Source organism: Crocodylus porosus, unplaced genomic scaffold, assembly GCF_001723895.1.
Source record: "Crocodylus porosus isolate Cpor-Errol unplaced genomic scaffold, CroPor_comp1, whole genome shotgun sequence".
Classification (NCBI taxonomy): domain Eukaryota; kingdom Metazoa; phylum Chordata; order Crocodylia; family Crocodylidae; genus Crocodylus; species Crocodylus porosus.
The window spans coordinates 9,560,930-9,568,201 of NW_017728943.1; the positions used below are offsets into that span (position 1 = coordinate 9,560,930).

A 7,272-nucleotide genomic window follows, 5' to 3' on the forward strand; every position below is an offset into this window, starting at 1 on the left:
CCCATGCTGGCCTGCCCCTAAGCTCGTGGTTGAAATCTGTGCTGCGGATCCTGACCCCCTTGCAGGAGACAGAGACCCCCCCCAGGGACTCCAAGTCTCAGGGATCACCCACGGCAAGGCAGGTGCTCTTGCTCACATTGAGCTTGGCCCCCACCACTTCCTTGTATACCTGCATGTGCCACAGGGCTCTCTCTGCCAACCACTTGTTTTGGCACAGGATGTTCAAGTCATCCATGTAGGCCAGGACCTTGACCTCTTGGTTGCTGCTACCTGGAATGTGGACTCCACGGATCTCTGGATCCTGCCTCAGGCGCTGGGCCAGGGGCTCAAACAGGATCAGGGAAAGTGGGAAGCGCTGCTGGATCTCTGACTCCACCGCGATCCAGGCACTCAGGAAGCCACTGATCTGCATTTTGCTGCCCACACCTGTGTAGTGGGTCCTGATCCAGCTGACAAAGGTCGGGGGGACTCCCATCCGCTCCAGCGTCTGGAACAGGAACTGGTAAGACACTCGGTTGTAAGCCTTCTCCAGGTCCAGGTTTAGGACGGTGATGTTCTGCCCTCTCTCTCTCTCCAGCTGGAGCGTGTCCTCAGTTGCACCAGGGCTCTGTGGATCTGGCATCCTGGCACACCAAATGACTGGTCCTCGTTTGCACATAGGCTGGATTTGAATTGCTCAGCAAAGACTTTGGCCAGCAGCTTCTAACTGAAGTTCAGGAGGGTGATCAGCCTCCGGTTCTTCAACTCCTCCCTGGGACCCCTTTGTACAGGAGGGTCACGAGGCCCTGATCCATCCCTGCACCCAGCTGGTCCTCCTGCAGGCTTATTCGGAAGAGCTCCAACAGGTCCCAGAAAGTCTGGTAAAACTCGTTGGGCAGGCCATCTGTCCCAGGAGTCTTACCATTCTTGAACTTCCGGAGGGTCCTGTCAAGCTCCTCCTGCATCCAGTCCTTTTCCAGCTGCCGCTGCTCATCCTGCTTGCGTGAGGCTTTGCAGGCCTCCAGGTCCACCGTCTTCTCAACATAGAGCTCCCAGTAGAGGGCAGCTGCTGTGGCCGTCATGCCATCCTTCAACTGGTGCTCCGCTTTCCCACTGTCTCTCAGGCGCATCATGGCCTCCTCCTTGCTCTTTTTCACCCTGGAGAAGTAAGCAGATCATGCCTCCCCCCTCCTCCACCTAGGGGGCCCTGGCCTGGAAGATCTTTTTCCTGGCCTACTCCCAGTACCAGGCACCAAGTTGGGCCTTCATCTTCTGCATGACCTCCCTCACCTCCTGGCCTGCTGCTGCCTGCCTGTGCAGATCCTGTAAATTACGGGTCCGGCACTCATGCCGCTTCTGGTGGAAGAGGGCCCAGCACTTGCCCACTCGCTGGAAAAAGCCCCTGGTCCTCTCTTTCACACTGGCCCACCACTCGGTCTGGTTCTGGTACAGGTCCCAGAGGGTCTTCCAGCCTGTGTAATACTCTCTGTAGGTGCGTCTGATCCGCTTCTCTTCCAGGAGACTTGTGTTCAGCTTCCACGCTCCTCTGCCTCTTTCCAGCTGTCCCCCCAGGTCAGCCTGGAGGGTGAGGAGGCAGTGGTCCAAGAAGCACACGGGTGTACAGCGGGCCTTCTCTGCCTTCCATCCCGTGGGGAAGAAGACAAAGTTGATTCTGGACTTGGTGCTGCCCACAAGGTCTGCTCAGGTGAAGTGTCCCCTGGGTCCCTGGGTGCCTTCGGCTGCATCCACTAGGCCATGATCCCAGACGAGCTGCTTCAGCTGCCTGGACGATCTGTCCATGCCTGTCCTGCTGACTTTGCTAACCCTGTCCTCCTTGCTGATGATGACCCCTGGGCTCCTTGCTGGTGATGGCCACTCTCCAGGAACAGGCCTCTGGCTTCTCTATTGACCAGTGCGTATACTGTCCGCAGTTCAAAAGCAGTACCTTGCATCTCCAGGGTGGCTCATAGCAGCCTGCCTGCAACAATCTCTTTGTGCTGCAGGGAGCGCGTGATGTCTCCTTTCAGCAGGATTGAGACGCAGCCGCTTTATTCTCTGCTGAGCGAGAGCACATGGCTGGGCCATGCGGCTAGCGTTTGGAGAGTAAAGCCCTGCTTGTCTGGCTGGAAAGTCCACATTCCTGCACTGCCTCTATTTGTTCCAGGGTTTGCAGCATCTGGTCCCACTTGCCTCCTCATCCTGCCAGGCTTCTGACATTCATAGACACAACTTTAATGTTTCCCATGGCACTGGCTGCTTGCAGGGGGCGGGTAGGGGGTGTAGCTTGTACTTTCCGTTTCCGATTCCCTGCTTCAGTCTCCATCCTGCTCCACTTGTGGTCAGAGGCCAGGTTCTTCACTAATTTATTTGCATTATGTGGGCTTCCCTCTGCCTGGGTGATGCCTTTCAGGGGAGCCTTGCCCTCTTTCACTCTTATCTGGTTTATCAGTGCCACATCTATAGTACTGAACTCCTCTGCTTGGAAGGAGCATTCTTCTCCACTGCCAGAGTTCTTTCTTTTCTTCCTAGTCCCTTTCTGTCCCCCTTGGGGTTGATCTCCTGTGCCAGAGGGTCCCACAGTCGCCTCCATTTCGTTCTCTTCCTTGCTCCCCCCTCCATTTCCTGGCTCTTCTGCTGGGGCTGGGGATGGGATGCAGTCCTTGCTCAGCTACTCCAGCAGTTTGCAAGTTTCTTTCACTGCTTGGTCAACAGGATTGAGCTCTGGCTCTGGGGTGTCCTCTTCCCCTTCTTCCTCCTTCTGACTCTGGACCTCCAGCTCCATTTTGCTTTTGCTTTCTGGGCCTGCTGCATCCTGAGCCTCCAAAACTGGGGACATGGATGGCACCTCATCTTCCTCCACTTCTCTGGCTGCATAAGCTTGTGCCCCCAGACATCTCCTGAAGAAGTGCCCCTCTTTCCCACACAGATTACAGTGCTTCCTTGGTGCAGCTCTGGGAGCTGTTCCTGGTCTGATTTGCACATTGCACAGAGCTCCATTTTACAGTCCTTCCTGAGATGGCCCTCCTCTCTGCATTGGTGGCAAAGTTTGGGCTGTCCCCAGTAGGAGATCTATCCTTTGTGGCATCCCAGGGTCAGAAAGGCCAGCAAATGGATCATGTCTCCTGCCTTTTTTGGGTCCTGTTTCATGATGACCCGGGCAAACCATACCCCAGTCCAAATATCTTCACTGTCCTTTTCCTTCTCTACAGCCCTCACGGCTCCGTTGAGCCAGAATCTCAAATCCTGCTTCCCCACCTCTGATGTGCAGAGCTGAATTCTCACCCTCTTTTGTCTCCTGAGCCTGTTCTATGGGGGTGATGCCCAGAAGACAAAGTCCTTTAGCCTGGGGTCGTTAGCCAGTCCCTGGAGCTCTTGCCAGAAATCCTCCCTAGCCCCTGGGCTCTAGGTTGTGGGGTGAAGTGCACACTCTGGAGGGTAGGGAACGATTGCAGGCAGACCTGTACAGGCTAGAAAAGTGGGCAATACACAATAGGATGCAGTACAACAAGGACGAGTGCAGAGTGCTGCACCTAGGGTGCAAAAATATCCATCACACCTACTGGCTGGGAAGTGACCCTCAGCAGTACAGAAGTGGGAAGGGATCTCAGAGTCATAGCAGATGCATGACAAATAGAACCAAGGAGGTGATGCTTTCCCTCTATGCAGCATTAGTCAGACCCCAGTTGGAGTATTGCATCCAGTTTTGGGCCCTGTACTTCAAGAAGGATGTTGCTAGACTCGAGAGGGTCCAGAGGAGGGCCACTCATATGTCGTTAGAGGCTTAGAGGAGAAGCCCTATGAGGAGAGACTGAGGGACCTGGGCCTCTTCAGTCACCACAAGAGAAAGCTGAGAGGTGATTTTGTGGCTGCCTACAAATTCATTAGGGGGACACAGCAAGGGAACAGAGATGCTCTGTTTGCCAGGATGCCTCTTGGGGTAGCAAGGAACAGTGGTCACAAACTGACAGAGAGCAGATTTATGCTAGATATCAGGAAAAACTTCTTCATGGTAAGGGTGGCCAAAATTTGGAATGGGCTTCCAAGGGTGGTGGTGCTCTCCCCTACTTTGGGCGTCTTTAAGAGAAGGCTGGATAGGCGTCTAGCTGGGGTCATCTGACCCCAGCGCACTTTCATGCTGGTGGTCAGACTCAATCTGTTGAGGTCCCTTCTGTTCCTAACATCTATGAATCTGACTCCTGAAACCCACCTCACACTCAGGAGTGGACTCACATTTCCACATGTAGATTAGGTCCTCCTTCACACGGCGCGTCCATCGCGGGATCATGCAGCTGAACTCTTCCCTCTTCATTCCATTTGGCAGGTATTGGTCTGTCTTGTCCAACCCCTTCCCTCTGGAGCTGACTGGGTAGGCCCTCACTTCCACGATGGGTGGTCTTTGTGTGGGATGGGGGGGGGATCCTCCTGGAGGGGTATCCCTCCTTGTAATCTTGGCTTAGGTCACTATGTCTTGGTGTCTTGGGAGTCCTCGGACGCCCAGAGTCCAAAAACGATATTGCTCTCCCAGCCAGGGGTCCTCTGCTCTGTTAAGAACCAGACCCTCGTTGCATAGGAACAGGTTGAATTTTATTAGTAGATGTTAAGAATCGTGAGCTAAAAAGATGACAGAGCCAGAAGGGAAATACAGGGTGCCTGAGCAAGGGACTAACATAAGATGGATGGGGTTGAGGAGGGGAACGCAACTAGGTTACAGGAAATACAGCTAGTTAACCAGCTAAGCACCATAAGGCAGCACATTAGCTTGGCGTAGCGGCAGGAGACACAGTAGGAACACAGGACACTCATTGCTGGGGTCCCAGTCTCCAAGTTTTCCCACAACAAGCATGTTGACTGTCATGTCGTAGCCATGTCCCCTCAGGATGTCGGCCAGTAGAGCGTAGTTCTCCCACTTGCAAGTCTGGGTGTCACTGAAGACTTAGTGCCAGTTCTCAAAGGGGATGGTGATATCCACGATCATGAACTTCTTGTGCCCCGACACTGTCATTACGAATGAGGAGGCCATCTGTCTCTTGCAGTCTGGGATAGTGCATGTCACAGGATGGGGTCCCTGAGGATGGCCATGTTGCCCCTAAGGCCCCTTGACCTTGCCAGTTTGGCCCAATGGGAGCCCTGTATTCTCGCCTGCCATGTCTTGATGGATTTATGATATAGGGAGGCTGCCTTCATGTCCCATTGGACACTGTCCTGCTGGATTTCCTTGAACCTCGTGGGTTCCCAGACTTCTTGTGGGTCCCGTTCCAAAATAGATGTCATGAAATGCCCCAAGCTTATGGGCTATATGCGTGGCTCCAAACTACCCCTTTACCACAGCCCAAGCCTCGCAGATGGTACTTCCACAGCATCGCTCTGAGGCCTTGGTTTCCCTCAGCCTTGGGTTGTCACTGGACTCTCCTCAGCCCTCTCACAGCACCCACACTGGTGCTGGGCTCTCTGCACTATAGCAGGGCCCCAGTGAGGCCTCCTCCTTCCCCAATAGCCTCTTCCAAACCACCGGTGTTATACAGCAGCAAACAAAACATAAGCCCCTGGGCTATAACATAATACAAAAGATCAGGGTGTGCTCTGACCCTTTAAAAGAATCAGATTTTGTCCGTGGCACTAAGTGTCTAGTAGGCAAATGTACCTGTGGAGCTCATGGAGCCCCCTTAGCCCTAGGTGCAGCATACTATACAGTTGCAGTGTCACTGGGCACTTCCTCCCTGAAGGCTCCTTCCCCTCTGGCTGCTATCAGGGAACTGCCTTCCTGGCCTCAGCCCTGGAGTTTATATATGAGACAGGCCCTGCCCCTTCTGGTCAGCTGAGCACTGGCAGGTGTGGACCAACTATCTCATCCTAGATGCCCTGGTAACTAGCAGCTGGGGCTCCCAACTGGCTGCTAGGGCTCTCTCCCTAGCAGTTCCAGCCCTTAAAAGGAGCAGAACACCCTAGTGCCCTGCGACAGTATGGTTCATGGAGATCTTCCCCCACCGTGATCTGGATGGCCCTCACCAAGCATTTCTGGTCAGCACTGTGGCAGAGCTGTCAAGCTCTGGCGTGGGGTGTGCAGCTGCACAGCACGTGGGGGAGGATCTCTATGTAGCTGTACTGCTGACACCTCTTGTCCTGGTGGCTGAAGCGGATGGCCCCATTCAGAGGAAGGCAGTTGAGGTGGACGTGGTGGAGTAAGCGCCAGTCTGTGAGGTGTGTGAAGCCCCCACTGGGCATGAAGTGGTTGTTGGAGTCCCAGTTCAAGGTGACATCGAAGATCTTGCCCTGGTCGGGTTTGGCCAGCATACTTGTTATGGATGGCATCCTTCAGTAACCATTCCAGGAAGGTCCTTGTGCGGGGCATCATGGTGACATGGTCAGCATGTGGGGCTGGCTGCAGAGAGGCTCCCAGCATTCCTGTCCAGGTCAAGGTGCAACTGATGCACTTCCTGAAGTGGTGCGTGGCATTGCAGGCTTAGTTTCACAGTGAGGCAAAGTTCCCACCGTCTCTGCTGATCTTGCCCTCCAGCAAGCCACTGAGGAAAGTGGCTGTCACTGCCGGTAGGTTGCCTTGCGATCCCCTTGCAAGTGGCCTCCTCAAGGAGACCTGGCAGTGATGGTACTCACCGTCTGGTCCAGGCAGGTCAGGAGGCAGAAGGCATGGGTGACCACTGGGATGTCACAGAGGGCTCCCATGCGGGGGACATTGGCACCTCCCTGCCGGTAGGAGATGTGCAGATCTCACTGCAGGCCCTCAGTGGCAGGTGCAGCCACTTCAGCAGCTGCCAGATCTCGGTGTCTGCCTTCTTGAGGAGGGTCTCTGGGACTGCCAAACCTCTCAGGATGAACTTGACTTGGGGGATGAGGAAGGTGTTTGCCACATCTGTCTTCTGTCAGGGGGCCAGCAGGGATAAGTCTAGCTTGTGGGTGACCTGCACGATCCCATTGATGGTCGTCTTTGGCATCTGCCTGGCCTGATGGCCGGTGGGCATTCTGAGGTGGCAGTAGGCCTCACCATCATGCAGGTACCTCATCGCATGGCCCTGGATCATGAGTGTGGAGTCCAGGACACAGCTCTTCTGCCTGCCATCAATGTGCATGCAGTGTTACTAGATTTGCCTGCTACTTTGGGGTGTGCTCGTTTATTAGGGCTAGGGTCTCGGTAATTCTATCAATGTGCTGCTTGTGTTACTTGTGTTTCTATACAGAGCTGTATCTCTCCCTTCTGCAGGCCCTCACCCCCAGTGGAGCTATCTTGCAGGACTCAGTTCAGTGGGGCTGGGTTCCTCCAGTCCCCAAATCAGTCAT

General features: G+C 54.6%; 1 protein-coding gene across 3 annotated transcripts in view; it reads left to right on the forward strand.

The window, feature by feature from the left end:
• Nucleotides 1-7,272, forward strand: part of WARS2 (tryptophanyl tRNA synthetase 2, mitochondrial) — a 92,123-nt gene that overhangs the window by 18,964 nt on the left and 65,887 nt on the right. The gene's annotated exons all lie outside the window — the stretch shown is intronic.